Here is a 22,739-nt window from a genome sequence, read left to right on the forward strand (position 1 = left end):
GGTCTTGCAAAAATACAGAAAGGTTCTGGAAAGTTACAGAAGATCTTATTCCTATGCCGCTGCTTCTTATTAAAGATATCACAAGTGACCATTGATGTCTTAGTAAAGAAGGATGCTACAAAATTAAAATAAACCTTGTAAAATGAAAGGCAATGTGCTGCTTACTGCATGTACATCAGTGGCAAGTCACATGAAGCAACAACAACTTGGTTCTACAGCCTAGGATCAAGTTATGTAAGAACTGCCTTTGCTCATATGAACCAACTCAGAAGTTAAGCTCTTCCTCCTAGGTTCTATTCTTTGGCTCACCTTTTGTTGGCGAGTATCAGGGACGGGGCCTTCTTGGTAGTAGCACCGTGACTGCAGAATCCACTCCCTGGGCCCCCACACACTAGCTGCTTTAAAATAGGCTGAAAAAATATGTTTACTCTTCATGGATCTTTTCATGGTTTTAATGCTGGTTTTAGGTCTATTTCAGCTGAGAATTTCATACTGCTTATCTTGTTTGTTGTCGCCATTTTCTCCTTTGCTGTTTTACCTTGTAGATCTGGTTTTTGTTCTTCTTCTTTGTGAACTGCTTTGTGATTATTTTTTATCTTTAACGGTGTCATATTAAATACATGCACACACATAAATACATAGGAACATAGGAAGGAACACAGGATACTGAGTCTGACCATTGGTCTACTTAGCTTAGTATTGTCTTCACAGACTGGCAGCGATGTTGCAGGCAGGAATCTCTCTCAGCCCTATCTTGGAGAAGTCAGGGAGGGAACTTGGAACCTAGATGCTCTTCCCAGAGTGGTTCCATCCCCTGAGGGGAATCTCTTACAATGCTCATACTTCTAGTCTCCCATTCAGATGCAACCAGGGCAGACCCTGCTTAGCTAAGAGAACAAGTCATGCTTGCTACCACAAGACCAGCTCTCCTCTCCATAGAAGGCTGATTCTCATGAACAGCAGCTGGGTAGCAGGAACATCCAGGCAGGTTCCAAGCATGCTCCCAAGAAACGGTCGTGCATCAGCAAAGATCAGACTAGGAGGAGGGAGAAGTGACTGTGTGCTAGCCGCCATCTGGGTAGACAAGGCAGTCAACTCACCTTCGGTACCAAGCGCTGTATCAAAGATGTACCAAGAGCTGTATCAAAGCACATCCCACACTGTCCTACCAAGATTACAGCTAGCACATGATCACTTCCCCCTCCCCTGACTTTGATTTTTGCCGACACATGACCATTTATCGGGAACATGCATGGGGCTTGGAGCCTGGCTGCTCCTACCCAGCTCTCGGTCATGAGAACAAGTCCATACATATATACATACATATAGAAATGTCCTCAATAGAAGAGTGGGAAAGGAAGATGTGGCATATGAAGGTATAAGGTGGCATACAACAAAATACCTTGAGATGGCATGAAAATGTGTATAGTCCATACTAGAAATGTGAAGCTAATATTGTTCTGGGTGACAGAGTCTGGGATATGGGAACAATGCCTTCCTTCAGCCCATGTTGTGTTGGAGTAAATGCAGCATGGCGTTCCATAGAGCACATGTGGCTTAGAGAGATAGTCTAAGCAGATGAAGCTGAAACAGAAAGCCAGCCAAGCCCATTATCCAACCTTTCCTGAAACTGAGGATCGTTCCTGTTTTGTGGCTCTCTCTTGAGATAGCTGGTGTCTTCAAGGCCTTCACTGGTCGGTTGTCCTCCTTTTTTAGCTGCCAGACCAACTAATTTGGGACAGCAAAGGACTGGCAAAGAAGAACTTCATTAGGGGAGCAAGGATTATGCTATTTATTTATTTGTTTGTTTGTTTCTTATTTATTTGATTTGTATACTGCCCTTCCAAAATGGCTCAGGGTGGTTTACAATTAACTATTTATTAAGAACATAAGAACAGCCCTACTGGATCAGGCCCAAAGCCCATCTAGTCCAGCATCCTGTTTTGCACAGTGGCCCACCAGATGCCACTGGAATCCTTCAGGCAGGAGTTGAGGGCATGCCCTCTTTTCTGCCGTTACTCCCCTGCAACTGGTACTCAGAGGCATCCTGCCTTTGAGGTTGGAGGTGGCCTATAGCCCTCCAATTAGTAGCCGATGATAGACCTCTCCTCCATGAAGTTATCCAAACCTCTCTTAAAGCCATCCAGGTTTTTGGTTGTCACCACATCTCATGGCAGAGAATTCCACAAGTTGATTATGCATTGTGTGAAAAAGTACTTCCGTTTGTTGGTCCTATATTGCATGCGTATAGTGGTAAGGTAACTATTGTCTGATAGTTTGTTGTAAAGTTCCAGACTGGAGAATGGGAGAGTGGGAAATATTTTGTGGGGAGCACCTGCTAACCTTTGCTACTCATTGGAGTCGTCCCTGAGCCCTACTCTTTTGTCTACAGCAACAACCTAATATGCAGAAATAAAGCAAGTGGTACTGTCACTTATCCATGCCAGGCAAAGCTCTGTCTGAACAATTTCTTAGTTGATCACACTTGTATCCCAGGCAACTCAAGGTAGCATGCATGGAGGTTAAGCCATTTTCAGCTTTGGAATAGCCCTCTGAAGTGGGTTACACCAGAAGAGAGTGGGTCAACCAAGATCACCTTCAGAGCATCATAACAGAGAAGCACTTCAATCCCCAAACCTTCCCTGTCCAAATCCACATCACCACACTGGGTGACAGGCTGCTGTTAAAAGGTACAAGCGCGAAGTCACTAAAACATTGTTGGCTCCCCTTGGCACTCCCCTTACTTCTTCTCTGTAGCCACCCTTTAAGCATGGCCCCTCTGGTCTTAAGCAATGGCCCCTCTGGTCAGCTTGAACAGAGCACATGGCTGACATGTTGTGACTGCCCCAGTCCTAATCTACTTGGGCCATTGCCAGGTCTGCATCACCCCAAGCTCACCTTCCATCCCACTATTAATAGGCACATTAGAGCAGTCACATTTCAGGTAAGGCTAGGTAATTGACTTGGGTGGCATTCTCTTTGCTTCCGGGCCCACCCATGCATATCTCCACATCATATGGACATACATGAAAGCTATGCAGAGCTGACTTCCACCACACTGTAGGCTTTAGGGAGACTACAAGACTGAGGCTTTGCCATCCAGTATTTCTGTATTGTGTCACCCTATGAGAGCTATGTAAGCCATCTTTAATTCATGATGCAACATGAAGCAACCAGCCTGGAATAGCATGCCGTTCTCAATGGCCATGTATGGAGCTGACCAGAGGCACAGATTTAAAGTGATACTCAAACTCAGCAATTACTATGGCATACAGCGAGGAGGGAGGGGGAGAAGTATCCTGATCTCAGTGTCCAAAAGCAGCATTGCCACTCTTGACCCTATATGCCTCCATCATCATCCTTTGGCTGAAATTCTCTGCTGGAATTCTCTAATAATTTCATTACTACTAGAGCGGACAGAAAGGTTCTTGGGTGATCGACAGACCCAGCTTTCCTTCGTGGATTTATTTTGCAAAGGGGGAGGGTGCATTTTGGCAAATCCACCAAATTTGTAATGCAGCTTATTGCGCCATGAAGGATGGGGAAAATAGCAGGCCCGGAATTATGACATTGCAGGGCTGAGCCATGGGCATCGTTGGTTATGTGATGCATGGCTCGGAGCCACAACTGGGAGAGCCAAGCAACTGGTTGGAGCTCAGGGATCAAAAACATTGGTCAGGAAGCGGGAACATGCCATAGGTCGAGCAGAGCGGACAGTTAGGAATGGTAGGGGGAGTGTGTTAAACCAGTAGCCAGAGGTCAGGAACATGCCAGAAGTCAACCTTTAAGAGAGCAAGAGAGCAACTGATGACATGCAGGGCTTGGAGGCAGCCAGAGGAGGAGGGCTAAGATGCATTGAGTCCCCTCTTCTCCAGTTCTGTGGCTAAGCCTGGGCAGAGAGGGCAGGGGGGTGTTTCCTATCCACACCATGCATCCACCAGAAGGAACACAGGAAGCTGCCATATATCTTATAACCACCCAGAGACAAACGTTTGGGGTGATGTACAAATTTGATAAATAAAATAAAATAAATACCAAGTCAGATCATTTGTCTATCTAGCTCCATACTGTCTACACTGACTGGCAGCAGCTCTCCAAGGACTCAGGCAGGAGTCTTTCCCTGCCCTACCTGGAGATGTCAGGGAGTGAACCTGCGACCTTCTGCATGCAAGCAGGCAGTTGCTCTTAGGAGCATAGGAAGCTGCCACATACTGAGTCAGACCCTTGGCCTTGGTCCATCTAGCTCAGTATTGTCTACACAGACTGGCAGCAGCTTCTCCCAGGTTACAGGCAGGAGTCTCTCTCAGCCCTATCTTGGAGAAGCCAGGGAGGGAACCTGGAACCTTCTGCTCTTCCCAGAGCAGCTCCATCCACCAAGGGGAATATCTTACAGTGCTCACAAATCAAGTCTCCCATTCATGTGCAACCAGGGCAGACCCTGGTTAGCTAAGGGAACAAGTCATGCTTGCTACCACAAGACCAGCTCTCCTCCCCATAGCTCTTCACTGAGCTATGCCTCCATCCCATTAGGGGAATGTCTTACAGCACTCACATGTAGTCATCCAACCAATTGCAACCCATGGTGGACCCTGTTTAGGGGACAATTCATGCTCACTACCACAAGACTAGCTCTCCTCCCCAAGAGAAAAGCCGTGTCTCCCTGCCACTGTTCCCAGGGAACATGCACACTAAGATAACACAGAGCGTGAGGAATGCCTTTCACACTGAATGCTAAAAACTTCCGTATGGACACAGGAGTGTGTGCCTTGAAAAGGAAGGTCCTTTGACTTCTTGCACAGTCACACTCAGTGTTCTCTTTAAAAAAAATTTATCTGTGTGTGGAATGAGTTTTGTTCTGGGTGGCACTATCAAGGCAGTGTGTGCACACATGCATTCAGAGTGGGGCCTTACTGATTCAACCTGAGCAGGATCTAAAATTAACTGAGGGGACATCAGAAAATGTGTGAGCGTGCGCACATTCCCATGCCTTAGAGGGAACAGTGGTCACACTCCTTGGCATCTTCAATACAATTCCTAACGAAGGCATCAGTTGCGATGATAGCACAGTTTGGTTGATGCATGAGGGCATCTGCCTCCTACCCATGGCACTCCTGTTAACATAAGACCTCTGAAGATCAAGCCCTCCAAGGGAGATCTCATCAGACAAACTGGGACACATTGAGCAGGCAAAAGAGTTATATTAAGCTCCTGTTTGGGGGCATGCGCCATAGGGTCAATAACAATGGAAAAAGTCAGTCAAAGCCACATAACTACACAAGCTAGATTGCTGTACATATTTCAGCTGTACTCCTTTAATTTAAGGCAGTCAGGCTATTTTCAAATAGTAACTTTAGTTGTCAGTCTGCTAAGTGGTTTCATTAGTTGCTTAATGCAATACATTCCTGTCTTCTGTTTCAGCTGCAATAGGCCCCAAACAAAATTAAAATGTCATAAAGTGCAAGGCAACCACATTCTGCATAAAAACTACCACATTGCCACCGCAAGTCTAAATCCATTTTCTGAAGTGCAGGTGATCTGCCCCTATGGAATGCTGGGAAATTCAGTTCCTTGGCTGCTCTGACAACTGTCTGGTCAAGACCCCTAGCCCTCTCACAGAGTTACAATTTTCACGTCTTCACATCTTCTCAGCAAGAGAAATTTCAAAAGATGCTCCAAATGGGCTCCACTAAGGACCCAAACGGACACAACAGATGATCCATTACGCTAAGAGTTCTCAAACTTGGGTCCCCAGATGCTATTTGACTACAACTCCCATCCTCCCCAGCCACAATGGTCTTTGGGTGATGGGATTTGTCGTCTAACAACATCTGGTGCTCCAAGATAAGGAACTCCTGTTATATATAATAGGTAGACATGCCAAAGGCACAAATCTCCATACTTTTAAAAAGGTGACTTATTATTTTACGTTGAAAGTTAGCAATACACCAGAGGCAACCACAGGGCTGTAAAAAAAAACAACATAACTGGCATGTATAACGGAGAGTGCAGGCAATTCCCATCTTGGCAACTAATTCCTTCACATCCATTCCCTCTGATTCCGTCTTTCTAGGCCTTTACTCCAATGGATACCTTTGATCACAAGGGAAGCTATAGAGGATGGGGGCATTGCTCAATGGTACACAAAACTTGCAGGCAGAAGGTATCAGGTTCAATCCCTGGCATCTTCAGGTAGGGCTCGGAAAGACCCCTGTCTGAAATCCTGAAGTGCCACAGCTAGTCAGTACAGAAGATACTGAGGTTGATGGATCAACAGTCTCACTCAATATAAGGCATCTTCAGTTCATACCCACATAGGTAGGGTTCTTTCCCAGCTCTCGCTGGAGATGCCAGGGATTGAACCTGTGACTTTCTGCATGCAAAGCGAGTGCTCTCCCACTGAGAGATGGCTCCCTGCCCCCACATCCCTGATCATGCAACAATCAAGTACCTTGAAAAGGTGGCAACTTCAAGTCTAGCAAACGAATTGTGCCAGACACTTCCATGCCCCAGAGCACATTGCATCAGGCACACAAGAAAGTAGGCTTACTTATCCATGAAAGCTTACACCACAATAAACTTGTTAGCCTTAAAGGTGCCACAGGAATTGCTTTTGCTATCCCTCTGGAATCAAATTCCTGCAGTTGCTAAATAACTGCCATTACCATGGTTTTTCCACCCAACATCTACCGTCCTTCTTCCTTTTAGAGAAGAACAGGGGAGAAAAGCAGACATGGGCCTTCTTCTTTAGGAATGCAGGAAGCTGCCTTCTACTGAGTCAGACCATCGGTCCATCTAGTTCAGTATTGTCTACACAGGCTGGCAGCAGCTTCTCCAAGGTTACAGGCAGGAGTCTCCCCCAGCCCTATCCCTGGAGATGCCAGGGAGGGAATTTGGCAGCTGTGGCACCTTCTGCATGCAAGCATGCCGGTGCTCTTCCCAGAGCGGGCTGCTGTGGGAAGAGCACCTGCATGCTTGCATGCAGGAGGTCCCAAATCCCTAAGGGGAATATCTTATAGTGCTCACATGTAGTCCAACAGCAGCCCCAGCATGTGGAGCTCCAAGTCACCAGGCTGGCCAAAACAACCCTGTAAGGCACAGTCTGTCTGTCTGAAATTGGCTTCCAGCAGTCAGGCGCCAAGCCTTTACCTTACCACTTGAAACACCAACATCCTGAATGAATGAATCGTTTATTTCAATCATTGATCAGAAAACAGAAAGTTAAATATAAAACAAAATTATACAAAATCCCATTAAGAGAAACAAAAGAGGAGAAATCATTTTATATCCATAATACAGTTAGAGTTAGAGCTTTAACTAATAACCAGCTGGGATGGGTGCATAGCATCCATGCCTCTAGTTCTCTTCTCTGCTTCCTCTTGCCCCCGCCCCCCCGGCTGCCGCTTTCCTCTCGCCCCCCGGCTGCCGTTTTCCTTTTCCCCACCCTGGCCACCACTTTCTCTCGCCCCACCAGCCGCCGCTTTCCTCTTGCACCCGCAGCTGCCTCTTTCTTTTCCTCCACCCGTTGGCCTCTGCTTTCCTTTTCCCTGCCCCAGCCACCGCTTTCCTCTTCTGCCCCCGGCTGCTGCTTTCCTCAACCTGCCTGTTGGCCTGCACCTTATCTTCTCTGCCACCGTTTTCCTTTCCCTCTCCCAGCAGCTCGCTCACAAACTCTCGCGAGAGCTGCCACGCATTGGATTAGCGACGCGTACGCTTAAAAGAAATAGATATATAGATAACACCACCACTCAAACTAAAAATTTAAACTGATGAAGCTACCAGCTTCTGAATACCCTGATTCCTCTGCAAGCCTGGCAGACTGAGCTCAGGGGTTCAAGAGCACCGTTTAGGCAAGGGAGGCTCGGAGGGGGGCAGCTGCACCCTCAGTTTGCCCCTCCCCACCAGCCCCCCTTTCTGTTTTAGAAATCTAATTTGTGGGACACAGCTCACCCACCCATAAATGTACTTTGCCCCTTCTCTGCCCCCCTCGTTTTCCCCCCTGGTGCCACCACTGAATCTAGGCTGCAGTACTAGCCTACCTGAGCACTGTCAGCTGACCTGAATGACCAATCACTGTCCACCAGGCCCTATAAAGCCCTGGGTCCTCAGCCTGAGTGAGTCCTCTGTGGCCTAAGCTCTTGCTCTTCTCCCTTGACTGCTGCTGCTTTGGATCTTGACCTGTCTGGTTTTGACGAGGCCTCTGGCCCCTCAGAACCTCTTTGCTACTCTAAAATTCAACCACTGCAAGTTCTGGCCCATGAAACTGCTTCTGGCCTACTTGGACTGAGAGCAAACTATGCCAGGTCCCCGAGCCCAGTGGCTAGAGTCTGACCCTTGCTGATCCCTGACAAAAACCATGACAGTCACAGCTGAATTAGTCAGTCATTCAAGCACTAGGGTCAATACAAGTGGGCAAGCTGTCAGCCATCAGCATTTGGTACTCAGGGGTATGCTGCTTCTTCACATTAAAGCTCAATTTAGCTTTTTTTAAAAATGAGAACAGGGGAATGGGGATAACCAAAAATAGACTTTTTTAAAAAGGCAAATTGCAAGAGGGCTCTGATGATGAGACGGCGACGATGAATATTTATTTCTGCTTTTCAACAAAAGTTCCCAAAATGGTTTACATAGAGAAATAAAAATAAAGACGGCTCCCTGTCCCCAGAGGGCTCACAATCTGAAAAAGAAACTTAAGATATACACCAGCAACAGCTACAGGAGGGATGCTGTGCTGGGGATGGATAGGGCCTGTTGCTCCCACTGAAGAGAATCACCACTTTAAAAATGTGCCTCTTTGCTCAGTTAAAAGGGGGGAATGCTTGTTAGCATTGCATGATGGGGAGCATGCAATGGCAGCTGATGAAAGACTGAGGAAGTTGGGGGGAGAGCTGTCAGGGGCAAGGCTTCTGCCAAACACACGTCAGGGCTCTGCTCAGGTATGTACAACTGTGTGATGCACAGAGATGACGAAGGAGTCTAATTCTGTCCTGACCTGAATGAGCACCCTAAACTATTGTAAGGTAAAGTGTGCCGTTGAGTCGGTGTAGACGCCTGGTGACTGCATAGCCCTGTGGTTGTCTTTGGTAGAATACAGGAGGGGTTTACCATTGCTTCCTCCTGCGCAGTGTGAGATGATGCCTTTCAGCATCTTCCTATGTTGCTGCTGCCCAATATAGGTGTTTCCCATAGTCTGGGAAACATACCAACGGGGATTCCAAGCAGCAACCTCTGGCTTGCTACTCAAGTCATTTCTCTGCTGCGCCATTGTACAGTGAACATATTACTAAAAATAACAACTTCTCCCCCCCCCCTTTTTTTTGCATCACTGTTTAAGTTTGCCCTCCTATATTCTTGTCAGAGTGAAGCAACTCTGAGGAGAGCAAGTCACAGGAACATAGGAAGCTGCCATACTGAGTCAGACCACTGGTCTATCTAGCTCAGTATTGTCTGTACAGACTGGCAGCAGCTTCTCCAAGGTAGCAGGCAGAAGTCTCTCTCAGCCCTATCTTGGAGAAGCCAGGGAGGGAACCTGGAACTTTCTGCTCTTCCCAGAGCAGCTCCCCTAAGGGGAATATCTTACAGTGCTCACACTTCTAGTCTCCCATTCAAATGCAACCAGGGCAGACCCTGCTTAGCTAAGGGGACAAGTCATGCTTGCTACCACAAGACCAGCTCTCCACCCCAGGGAAGAAGAGGAGTCTGCCCTGGCCTAGATCCTTGCCCCTGATGGCAGCCTACCAGAAACAGCAGCACCAGGGCACCCAGAGCCATCCACCCCTGCACGGGAGTCCTGGAGCCCTGTTTCCTCCCCTCAAGCCCCCTCCATCACCCCGGGCCTCCAGAAACAGATGAGACACCAGGCTCAGACTGAGCTCCAGCTGCCAAGACAGAGAGCATGCTTAGCTGCCTGGGGTCTCCTTGAAAGGAAGGAGAAACCAGCCAGAAGGTCTCCTCGGGAAGCTCTCCTAGAAGTCCATAGGAACCATAGGAAGTTGCTTTATACTGAGTCAGACCCTTAGTCCATCTAGTTCAGTACTGTCTACACCAGGCTTGCTCAACTTCGGCCCGCCTGCAGATGTTGGCCTACAACTCCCATAACCCCTGGCTATTGGCTACTGTAGCTGGGAATTATGGGAGTTGTAGGCCAAAAACAGCTGGGGGAGGGGGACCTAAGTTGAGCAGGCCTGGTCTACACTGAATGGCAGTGGCTCTCCAGGCAGGGTTTCAGAGAGGGACGTTTCTCAGCCCTACCTGGAGATGCCAAGGATTCGAGATGAGACCTCCTACAAGCAAAGCATAACAGCTTATATGGCTGGCAGTTTATATGGCTAGCAGCCTTTCACTAAGCTGCAGCCCGCTGCTAGGCTTATAAGCTGTCCATTCGCACCTGCACTTTTGCTGGTGCAACAAGTTCTTCTATGAGCTCACGTCTCTAACTACCTGCCTTGTAGCCTTACCTGGCTCACCTGTCTTGCTGCTTCGCCTAATCTGGGTTCAGAACATTGTCGGTCATGAAGGCCCTCCCTTGTTGTCTGCCTTTAGCATTAGGTTCTCCGGGTACATTAGGTACTCCAGGTACATGTACTGTCAGCATTAGGTACATGCCTCATTACATGGAAGTTCCGTTTAGCTACTGTTGCTCTCTTTTTAAAAAGGCAGCCTTGATGTGAACTCCAAGATTCAAAAGGAGGAGTGCCCAACCTGCAAAGGAGATGTGCCCTGTATTATCACTGCCAACCCTTGTCAGAGGACAGAAGCGTTGGAAGGATAAACAATAACAAACCAGAGCGCACCTCTGCTAAGCATCACGCTATCTCATTTCTCCCACACAGGCTGGGCGATAATTGATGCTTGTCACTGGCTGTAAATCAACATGCCCTGCCTCACTGGGGCCCCTTTTGGGTTTCTAAATTGGAGCAGAGAGATGTTTGCTTATAATGACATTTAAGCAATTAATTCGATCTGTCAATTTCTGTTTCGCAGGGCTCACAAGAACTCAGCAAGCAGGCAACACCTGTTTTGAAAGATAATAGGCACATGCTCCAGAAGACAAATCAGCGGCTAATACTTTAGCTGCGGCAATAATTACTCCTAATGAATGAGTCATACTACAGAGCAGCAGGCAAACACTGTTCCTGCTCAGCCATTAAGGCAGCCACCTTGCTACACCATCCATAAGAAGGGCATTCGTGATAGCTGGCAAAACAGAAACCCTAATCAGCTTTTGTTAAAGAACACCAGGTGCTTCGCCATTTACATAATATCCAAACAAAATCAGTTCAAAGTATGCCAGCAAAGTATTTTCGCATCTGCAGGATAGTGCTACACGTCCTGAGTCAAAGGTAATAAACAGCAGCCCTATTCACATATTGAGGAGATTCTCACAATCCACCAAAAGCAGGCTAAGGGAGCCGAGCCCGCTTTGGGTAGGTGGTGTGCTGCCATGGGAGAAGCAAACCCTCTTCATTCCCCCTCCCCTTAGACAAGGTTAGCGGAGCGAGCGCTCTGCTCACCCAATCTATGGGATTGTGTATTGCCACAGCGCGGCGCCGTGCTGCAGCGACACACGAGGAGACCCCCGCCGAGAGGCTGAAGCATGCTTCCTGGCCCTGGGGGTCTCTCCAGGATGCCCCGCGCACTCGTGCAGGGCATCCTGGAACTTCTGGGGGCCGCGTGGCCCTCGATCCCCGCAGCCCCCACCGGCTCCGTGATGGAGCCGGCCGTCATTGATCCGGCCGCCCTGGGCTGTCTGGGGATCATCTGGGGGGAGAGCAGGCTAAGCCCACTCTCCCCACAAACCCTCTGAAGGAGGGTCTCACCAATCGTGAGACCCGCCTCATTATGTCCCAATAGTGTACAGGGTACAAGGTACACAGGTATAGTTATTCACACATTATCTTGAGCACAGGTATAGAAGTTCCCTTCCTATCTGTACCATGCATTTGAGAGGCCTGCATCCAGGTTTACTTTTAACATGAATGCAGGTATTGTCATTCACACAAACACATGTACACACAACATAATGTCTGGATAGGACCAGTGTGATATCTAGGTTACATGTCATGGATGGGAGAGGAGGTAGCTTTGCTGCAACAGGAACAACCTTGCTTAGTGAGGAGGAGAGCTACATGGAGCGACCTGTCTTCATGAGGACTCTGCCCTCTTGTCTGTCTCCATCATCTTGTCCTCAGGGGTACACTGCCCCTTTACATGCAGGTTCCATTGAGCTGTTGTTGCTCTCTCCATGTGCCCCCTCTTTTAAAAAAATAAAAAAGCACAGTATTGATGTGAACTCTAGGACTTAAAGGGGGAACCACAAACTGATTGTGTGGCCCCAAGTTAATTGCTGGGAATATTCAAGGTAAAATGAAAGTGGAGTGGGGGGGGCAGTTGCTGGCATGAAGTTTACACTGTTAATGGAGTGACAGAGGGGATCCATACCAAATATGGGTAATCAATAGTTTTGGTAACTAATATAATGGGTACATAGTAGTCCTACAGGACTTTGCTAGAGAAGGCATTGCTATCATGGCAGTAGAGTTGACTTTTTTGTTCTCATCCCTGATTATGTGTGCAAATCTGTCTCTTTTTGCAACACAAAGTACAAAAATACGAATACTATTCAGGAAGTGTAAGAGGATTGCATTTCATGACAGCAGTGGGATTTCCCAATATCCATGGTAATTCTCCCTTTGCAAATATTTACGTATCCTGTGCTTTCGCTTCCATGGCCCAATCAGTCAAAGATTTTCTTAATTAACTGTGCCAGACCAAAGTGAGAACGGCTTTCATGGAGCAGGCATTTGCTCTTAAAAGAAAGCACCAACTCGTTTCTGCTACTGCAACATCAAACAACTCTCAGAAACAGTTGCCTTTTATTTTTTTTGTTTGGATTTGATCAAGCTCCTTATCCTATTACTAGTCCCACCGAGTAATTCAAGCCTGGGTTCCCATCCATTTCCTCTTCACTAGCTTTGTAAGCAATGTTTCTGTGGACTGTTTGGGAGTTTTATTAATATTATTTTTAAACCTCCCAAGCTGCTAGAACTGATATGAAGAGAAGGTGAGTTCATTTTTGCTCCTGCCCAGGAGTGTCACAAGTCCCTGACTGTTGCCAGTGCCACTTGTGGGTCCCTTGCCACAGGGCGGCTATCTATGCCCTATATTATCCCAAAGACTATGAGGGCCCATCGTCCACCGCGCAGATGCAGTACTATCACTGTAAGCAGCATAACTGATAAATGACAACTCCTTTCCAAAGACTACATTCCAATAACCAGCCAGCACATCCAAAGGGCTAAGTATACACACAAAAAGGGCCCTGGGTGTTTGGGAGTTGGGTTTTTCTTTTTTCTTTTTTGCGAGCACGAGAGACTAGCATGCTTTGATTGTCACATCTCTTCATATCAAATACTTGTCCCAGTAAAAACAACCCAATTTCCCAGGCAGTGGCAGCGGCTGCTTCAGACTGCCAGGATTTCTAATGATTGGCCTTCATCTCCCTATTTAATCAGCTCCCTAAAGCAGTCAGATAGCAGTTACCAATGAGCCAGAGTTTCCATTTTAAAAGCCCTGGATCTGACTTCTATAATCTGGACAGAATGCATTTCCACTAAGTTTCAGTCTAGCCTTGAAGGCCTTGACATCGAAGCAACCATGGTCTCCGCTGCAACACAGAAGGGCCCTTGTGTATTGTTAAAAATTTAAACTAGCTTGCATTTTTAAGTGGCAGGAATGCAGTCACTTCAGTTTGCATTTTGAAGGCAATTTGTGCCTCTTCTGCAGCAGCATCACTCCACTACAAAGCCCAAGAGAGGGCTTGTTCTAGAACAGAGATTCCCAACCTTGGGTCCCCAGCAATTAGAGTTGCCATGCCCCCTGCCGCCGAAATTCTGGGTTTCACCTGGATTTTAAGCATCTCACCTAGATTGCTTAGCCCACCTAGATTTGCCCAGATTTCAGCTTTCATTTTAAAAAAGAAAAGGAGTGCGGGAGCTAAGCTCTAGCCCTTGTAGAAGCAGAGTTATGGAGCAAAACATACATACTATGCAAATTAGGCACCCGGATTTGGAAAGCCAGAATATGGCAACCCTATGTTCAACTACAACTCCCATCATCCTCAGCCACAATGGAAAAGAGGAGCAGGAGTGCATCATTATATGGGACACACATCTCACGTTGGACTCTGCTTGTACATTATGGCATGTAGCCAAGAATGCGGAAGCTTACTGGGCCCCTAAGGCAATTCCATCCTGCAGGCACTATTGAACCCAGGGGAGGATGTGTCACAACGCAAGGAAATGTATGAAAGTGCCTTCAATTTGCATAATTTACACAAGTCAAATAACCTAGATTTTCCTGGTGAGGCATGTGGGTTACCTTGGCACAATGTCTGTGGGGGGAGGGAAGCATGGGCCCATTTCCTTCTCTTTCGATACAGTCACAGCTGCCATGTTTCCTTATCATACTGTGAATAAGAATGGAATACACAGTACCCCAAGGAAATGTGGCAGCCAGGTGCTGGCAGCCACCAGAAGCAGAGCAGAGAAACACACAAGGGAAATACAGTGATGAGAGAAGCTAGTCTGACGGAGCTCACAGAACACCTATTGCGGGGAAATACAATATGATACGATACAATACGATACAACATGATACAATGAAGAATAATGGGTGCCATGCATCCATTAATGTAGCAATATTTATAGTACCAGCCCAGAAAATACAGAAACAAGCTTATTTCACATATGATTGCAAAAAGGAACTTGTGTGGCTTGCATAACATTTACCCATAATAGGTGAACACATAACCCACCTCAGCAAAAATGTGAAGCGATACTCCTCCATATCATATCTGGTTAGACAGACAGAATTGAAAAGGAGCTTAGTCTGGATGCTACCCATATGATTTACATAGTGCCATCTACACACATGGCACTTGACAAAGAATGTGAGGACAGTTCCTCGCCCCAAGAGCTTGCAATCTGGATATTCACAAGACGACAACACAGGAAGGGGAGGGAAACATAGGAAGGGTAAACAGAGGAAGAAAATGCGACTATCTGAGCTACATGTACTCAGATTTAATGACAGTAGGATATGGGGACTAAGGGGAAGTGTCAAAGACATCACAGAAAAGGTGGTTTTTAAGAACGGTTTTGAAGAAACTACGGAAGGGCATCAAGTAGGTGTCCCCTCCTAGGCCAAGCTAAGATAGGGATCCAGAAGGGACAGAGACCTCGGAAAGTTCCAAGAGGAAAGTGGTCAGAACCATGGATAGCTCCAAGCACAAATCTACAAGAGCTGGGTCTAGCAACTTAGGAGGGGTGTTGCTCCAGTGGCTACTTGAAGTAGCCTCACTTTTTATGACTGCTGTCCAGGCCAAGTGAATTGGCCCTGCCCATTCCCCAGGGCAAGGTCTGTTTCTTAGGGACCTTGCCTGGTTTTCTATGCTTGGCTCCAGCAGTGCTGAAGACCCACTAGTAGGGCTGGCAGGTCCTCAGATGACTTCTTCAAGTCAAAGGATGAAGCCAAGTCAGGAGGAGGTGCTGATTCAGGTTTCCCTGTTAGGGGTGTGCAGAACCAGTTCAAACCAAACTTGGTTAGATTCAAACTGGCCCGGTTTGAACAGTTCAAACTCAAACTGGACCACACTTTTACAAAGGAGACCAATCCAAGTTCAAACCAGAATGGTCCCGGTCCGATATGGACCAGTTCAACTCAGTTCAAGAGTCATGCATGTAAAGAGGAATCCGGTGAGAACTCCCCTTTACAAGTGAAGGGGTGGGGGATTGCTTAAAAAGTCTTCTAAGGGTAGCGGCAGGGGGGGGGGGCGGCGGCAAGAGGGCACCTTACCGGCTTCAGCAGCACTGCAGCGGATCTTCTAAACCCCGCAAGCGCTCCCCCACAGCAGTGTGGGCCGGCAGCAGCCCAGTTTTGGCTTTGCAGAGGCTGGAACTGAGCTACCACCAGCCCGCGCTGCTGGGGTGGGGAGTGCCGGCAGGATTCAGAGGAGCTGCCGCATTGCCACTGAAGCAGGTATAGTGCCCATTTGCCACCGCCCCCCAGCCGCCATTAGAGGACTTTTAAAGGATTCCCCCACCCCTTTGCTTGTAAAGGGGAGTCCTCACCAGATTCTCCTTTGCAAGCATAGCCCTCAAGCCTGGTTGAACTGGACCGGACCACACACTGGTTTAGATGAACTGGTTCATAGACCAGTGGTTCGGTTTGAATTTGAAATGAACCACCAAACCTAGTTCCATGCATACCCCTATCCACTGATTCTCCTGGTATGGGGAAATTCTGGTGGAACAGGGTTACCTGGGGTCCTGATTCCTACCCCGTCACATCCCCTAAACTGTCAGCCTCGTCTTCCAGTGTGGGGTTCCCAGATCTGGGATCATGGCAGCAGATGCTCACGAGGCAGTTCCAAGCATAATGGGCAACAAATTAGTAAGGGCAGAGTAAGGGCAGGTGTCTGAGGGAGCAGGAAACCTTTGGATGGTTGAGGTTGGTGGCTGGAGGAGTGAAGGTCATGGGCAGGAGTATAGTAGGATATGAGAACTAAAGGATGGGGGATGAGGCCATGAAGGGCTTTGAAGGTGGGCAAGAAGCTCATGCTGGTTCTGGGAGCAGAGAGGAAGCCAATTCTGATCCTTCTAGGTTGTACCAGTAGTGAAATAGCACCTGTACCCTTTGCCATGGCATGCATCCTCTATGAAAAATTGATGTAATCACTCAAAATATGGGACATCCCCCAACTGGGGGCTGAAGCAGACAGTTTCAGGAGTTTAGACAGGGTGAGAGGACCCTATGAGCCCTAATCCAAGTAGCCCTGCACCATCAGGACTACTCCCCAAACCCCACAACCAGGAGAACCAGGTGAATCAATTGTGAACTAATTCTATGCAACTTTTTAAAGAGGCCCCATGGGGCATTGCCCCATTTGAGATCAGCATTGACCTAAGCCAGTTTCATCAGATGTATGTGATGAAGTAAGCTCTTGCCCATGACAGCTCACGCCACTCATAAACCACAGCACTTTTTGTCTGTTTGAATTATACAGTTCTTGCTTAAGGGCTGTACAACCCAATCCCAAGCGCAGGGCAAAAGCGGAGTGACGTGACTCATAGGTAGGATGAGGAAACTGGTTAAATTATTCAGGCAGGAGCGTCTGGGAGCTACACAGAAGAACATGCCAAAGCAAATAATGTGATAATCTCTGAGGATCTGTGCATCTAACCTAAGAGATTTTTGCAAATTCTGACATGGAAGTAGGAATGTCTTTCTGTTTCATCATGTGTGAAGTGGTCCTTAGAGGGATAAGGAAGATAAAGGGGTATTATAAAACTGAGCAAAACAATGCAAAATTAAGCAATGACTGACTTCAATGATAGCACAATAGCTTTTATTCTGTGCTGTGACATGTCAGTGAATATCTTATTGGTTGACTTGGTTTCTTTTTTGGCCTGCCTTCCTCAGTGCATTAGAATGTATTTGAGAGCATGAAGGTACACTGAAATGACTCTGTGGTTATATCTACTACCATTTTACTTAAGCTTGCTTTGAGAAAAACAGGACTGAGCCAAAAAGGGAGAGTTTTTCACAAACGTTTTTGTCAGCATCTTTTGATGACCTTTGGGGGGTGGGTGGGGTTGTTGTATTGCTGCAAAGAGGATGAAAGTACTGATTTGAGTAGCATTGTCATGCATAGGCTTTGTTGGCCCTCAGTGATGTCATCACTGATTGCTCATCAGTGATGTCATTGTATACACATGATCCCTGACTGGCTGAACAAAGAAAACCTAACTATTTTTTTTTTAAAGCTAAAGTAGCAGCCTATAGGAAAACAGCAGCCGTGAAGAACTGGGGGCGGGGGGGGGGGGGGCGGGGAGAGAAGGGTGAACATTTACAGATATAAGGATATTTCCCCAGAAAATATTCCTTTCCCTTGCCCCACCCCCAAACACTACATTCAGTCCAAAAATAGAAATAGTCAAACATTTGAAGTATCAGTGTCAAACTATACATTACCTTAAGTGCATTATTAAGTAGAGTGCTTAAGAATATCAATTTCTCTGTGTTAACAAAATTGAGCCGTGGGGAGCTCCAATCTAGACTGATAATGCACTGTGCAGGGAAGGGGTAAACTGTGTCCACTTTCATAATTTTCTTTCAAAATCACACCCCCAGATTCTATTTGCCCTCAAAGAGACTGCTGCAAATGGTAATATTCTTCCAGAAAACAGCGCAGGGGAAAGAGTTTTTTAAAAACCCTCCCCAAACACCCAAACTGGAGAATAAGTTTTGTTAAAAGATTGCCAATCTTAAGCAGTCCTCTTAAGACAATATTTGCTTGGTCCTCAAGGAGATGGACTCTGGTCATTGCCTCCATTTGCTCAATGGTAGGGTTCTCAAATAAGTCCTCAGATGTTGTTAGACTATAACTCCCACCATCCTCTTTGAGCATGGTAGTTGTGATGATGGAATTTGTAGTCCAACAACATTTGGGGACCCAAGTTTGAGAACCCCTGCTCTATGGGTAATATGGCCATGAGAGTCATCTTTGTTAAAGAGCAGGGAGGGAGCCCTGGGCGGCCAGATGGGCCGCCTACACGATTGCCGGCTCTGAGACGATTGCCAGCTACAAGCAGCCTCCCAGGCTCGGGGGTCTCTCCAAGATGCCCTGCGCACTTGCGTGGGGCATCCTGGAACATCCGGGGACCTCACATCCCCCGATCCCCACAGCCCCCACTGGATCCGTGATGGAGCCAGCAGTTGTGTGGGCGGCCAATGTGGCACTCAGGGCTTCCGCTTGATCGTCTGCGGGAAGAGCAGGCTTAGCCCGCTCTCCCTGCTGACCTCCTTTTGGTGCCTAACACTAATCGTGTGACTTGCCTCACTATCTCCATTCTCAGGGGGCATCTCAAAAACTTCTGAAAGCAGAAAATGAAAAGCATGAGGAGTGAATGTGCCAACACAACTCCAGAGGTTTGGTTCATGAGAAGTTGGGTGTCACTCTGCAGAAGCGAGTTTCCAGGAAAGAATGGGAAACAAAGAACAGGAAGTAGGTCACGGAATCAGTTAATCAGTTAATATGGCACAGAGCAAATGAAGAATCTAGGACAGACAGATCAGGGATTAGGAAACGTAGCAGGGAGATCTCCAGATCAAGTTCTCAGAAGAAGTTGCTCAGACAAATGAGTTGTGGAGATCTAGGAAACGGAAAGAGATATGGCATGGAATTTGATGCCAGTGCTGGACTAAACTAACATTTGCACAGAGCCAGGGCGGGGGGGGGGGTTGATGGCAGGGGGTTCATCTTTAAGGGCGGGGGAGGATGCACTCACTCCTCCTGCTGGTGCTCCTTTTTGTTAAAGCCCCTCAGGGCGGCAGCATACCTCCCTGCCACCCTGTTGCTGCATCTCCCAGAAGTAACCGGAAGTAACAGACGCACCTGCGCATGCCAGGCATGAGCACATGCATGCTATGTGCATGCCCGCAACACACGCACGCTTGTGCCCGGCATGCGCAGGTATGTTTCATACTTTCGGTTACTTCTGGGAGACGCAGCAACAGGGCAGCAGGGAGGTACACTGCCACCCCGAGGGGCTTTAACAGAACAGATCGCTGGCGGGGGAAATGCGGCAGGAGGGGTAAGTGCACCCTCCCTCACCCTTAAAGATGCACCCCCCCACACCTTAGAACTGGTGGAACCGCCTGCCGATTGAACCAGTTCTGTGCACATCCCTGTTTCCAGCTATCAAGGTAGCACAGAGAAAAGACAATCAGAGCCTCTTCTCTAGAGAGGAGGGTTTAAGACCCATGGCACCAGACAGGGTGTTACCTGTGAAATATTTAAAAGGTACAGCTCAAAGGTATGCTAAAGACTATGGCCTCTTCATGTAGGCACTGAATCCTCACAAGTTCACACACAGAGCTCCAGCACCTGTTATGTGTGACCCCATTTATTTCAATGGAGGCAGCAGAGCCATTTCTACATTCCTTTTTTGCATGCGGATATGCTCCCACTCATTGAAATTAGAGGGATGACCTGTGTACACAACAGCTCTGTGTGCACCTCAGCACATGTGAGTCATGGTGATGTTTCCTTGTTATCTGAGTCATGTAATGGAAAAGGGAGAACTGTCTCTTTAGTATGCTACTGAAAAGGATAGTGATCAATTCTATTTTATAATATATTCTATTCTTCAATGGGTCAAGGTAATACTGAACATTCAGTGGATATCACTATGACAAAAAACCCACAAAAAAACACCAAGTAGCCATATTTCCTCTAATACTGCAAAGTCTAGGCCGAAGAAGCCAAAAGCTACCCCACCTGTAAGGCCCAATCAAACCCTCATCTCAGTCATCCAGTGCAGATGTAAAATTGGCTCTCAAGCCAGTTTGCAAATTGAAAGCTAGCCATGCTTCCTCCCCTTTCTCCTGGGATGAATTCCTGCCCCCGCCCTATCCCCTTGTTTGAGGCTATTCACACGATGGGGCGAAATCGGGCTAGCAGAGGCAAGCCCAATTTCGCCCCATTGTGTGAACCACCAGGCTCGGCTGCGAGCCCAGTGGTTCCTAGGCAGGTAACCTGCCTAAATACCTCTGCCCTAAAACGGAGCGAGCACTCTGCAAACCTGGTTTTGAAGATCGTGAGTAGCTGCGGCATAGCTCTGCTCCATGCCTATTCACAAGGAGTCCCCCAGAGGGGAGGCGAAAAGCCGGCCCTGGGGGTCTCGCCAGCATGCCCTGTGCACTCGCGCAGGGCATGCTGGAGCTTCCGGGGGCCAATCGCCTCCCGCTCCCCCCAGCCCCCGCTGGCTCCGTTATGGAGCCGGCAATTGTGTGGGTGGCTGATCTGGCCGCCCAGGGCTCCCTCCATGATCATCTGCAGGGAGATGGGGCTTAGCCTGCTCTCCCCGCTTAGCTGCAAAAACCGGATCTCACTGATCATGAGACCCGGCTATTTGTCTTATTGGTTTAGTGTTTCTCCACTTACCATGGTTAACATTAAACATGGCTTCCTTTTAAACCAGAATTTGAAACCATGGTTTCAAGTGAGTTTGCAAACCATGGTTATGAAGGAACCTGGTTACCATTAACCATGGTTACTACTGGCAACATTAATTTTTTAAAAAATAGCTCATCCTTCAGTGTCAACCCTCAGGACAGCATACAATGAGCCAGGACTCACTATAAGTGAGACCCGGTTTAGAAGGGTGAGCGGGGAGAGCGGACTAAGCCCGTTCTTCCCACACACGAGCAAGCAGGGAGCTGTGGGCGGACAGATCGGCCGCCCACACAGTTGCCAGCTCCGTGACGGATCCGGCGGGGGCTGGGGAGCTTGGGGGCCACGTGGCCCCCAGAAGCTCCAGTATGCCCTGCGCAAGCACACAGGGCATGCTGGGGAGACCCTGGGAGCTGGGAGGAGGCTTTTCGCCTCCCCTCCGGGGGCCTACTCGTGAGTAACCATGGTGTGGAGCTGCACTATGGTTACTCATGATCTTTAAAACCAGGTTTGAGGAGCGCTCGCTCCACAAACCTGGTTTTAGAGGAGGGGTACTTAGGCAGGCTACCCACCTAGGAACCACCAGGTTTGCAGCCAAGCCTGGTGGGTCACACAATGGTTCACCCGAACACAATGGTTCACCTGATTTTGCCCCATCGTGTTAATAGCCTCAACAAGATAATTCTAATAAAACTCAATACACATACATTAAAGCACAGACACTAACAGTCATAAAACCCAATAAAATTTTGGAGATGTAATTTTAAACCATAGATACTGCCAGCACAAGAAGGGAGAGGTAATTTATTCTGGAGAAAGGAGCTGCAGAGGGAGAACACATTCCCAAGACTGCCTTCAGATTTGCAAATCATGCTTTCCATTGAGCAAGAATAACATCTATACGAACTGTGGAAGCAATCTGCTCTCCCATCTACCTAACTCTTGAAGGTCTTGGTATCAGTCACAGATTCCTAACTCTTGAGCATGCAGCATCATACAAAAGAGTCATGGTCTTCAGCACCGCCTATGAATCGTGTCCAATGGGAATCTGATTCCTTCCTAACAGTATATGAGTCAGTACTGCAATACTAGCCTGAAGGGAACAGCTACATAATTTCCCATGCTTTTAAGAGCTGCTTAAGAATGCTGAGTGCCTTTATATTTGTTAAAAAAAACACCCTAGAAGCCTTACCCCCTTTACATGTTCATCTCTAGGGGGTTTGGGAGCCTTTAATAATTAACTTAGCTGGGACAAACGCTAATTTAAAATAGCAATTGAAGCTGTGTTTTTGCAAAGAGCTCTTGCATTAGCACAGATTTTGAGCATACACATTTTCCTTACAAGGCTTTGTGCAACTATTAAATTAGCTACATTGTGAGGTTGATGCAGTGCTGGACTTGGACCAGGGAGACCTCAGTGAAGGTTCCTCTTCAAGCATGATCCCAGCAGTGCTGTGGCACCAAACCCAGCACCGAAAACCAGCTCATAGCCCAGGTTAAAGGCACAAGCACGCCCTTAATCTGGCTGCTGGGATCGCAGGCTACTTGCAGCTCTCACTGACACAGAGACGGGAGCCTAGAGTGCCTGTCCCCTGCAGGGATCCCACAGCGTACTGCACACGGTGATACTCAGAAGATGGGATGAGTCCCTGCCTCAGAGATACACGCCCTGCTCCATGCTGCACAGAGCAGCACTGACTGTGTCAGAGTGCGTCTGGGGGATGGG

The 22,739-nt window shown here is 47.7% G+C and overlaps 1 protein-coding gene across 12 annotated transcripts in view; it reads right to left on the bottom strand.

Annotated features, from left to right (window-relative positions):
- PDZD2 (PDZ domain containing 2) overlaps positions 1 to 22,739 on the bottom strand; it is a 382,173-nt gene that overhangs the window by 126,362 nt on the left and 233,072 nt on the right. The gene's annotated exons all lie outside the window — the stretch shown is intronic.

The sequence above is a fragment of the Hemicordylus capensis genome, chromosome 2 (genome assembly GCF_027244095.1).
Source record: "Hemicordylus capensis ecotype Gifberg chromosome 2, rHemCap1.1.pri, whole genome shotgun sequence".
In the NCBI taxonomy this organism is placed as follows: Eukaryota; Metazoa; Chordata; class Lepidosauria; order Squamata; family Cordylidae; genus Hemicordylus; species Hemicordylus capensis.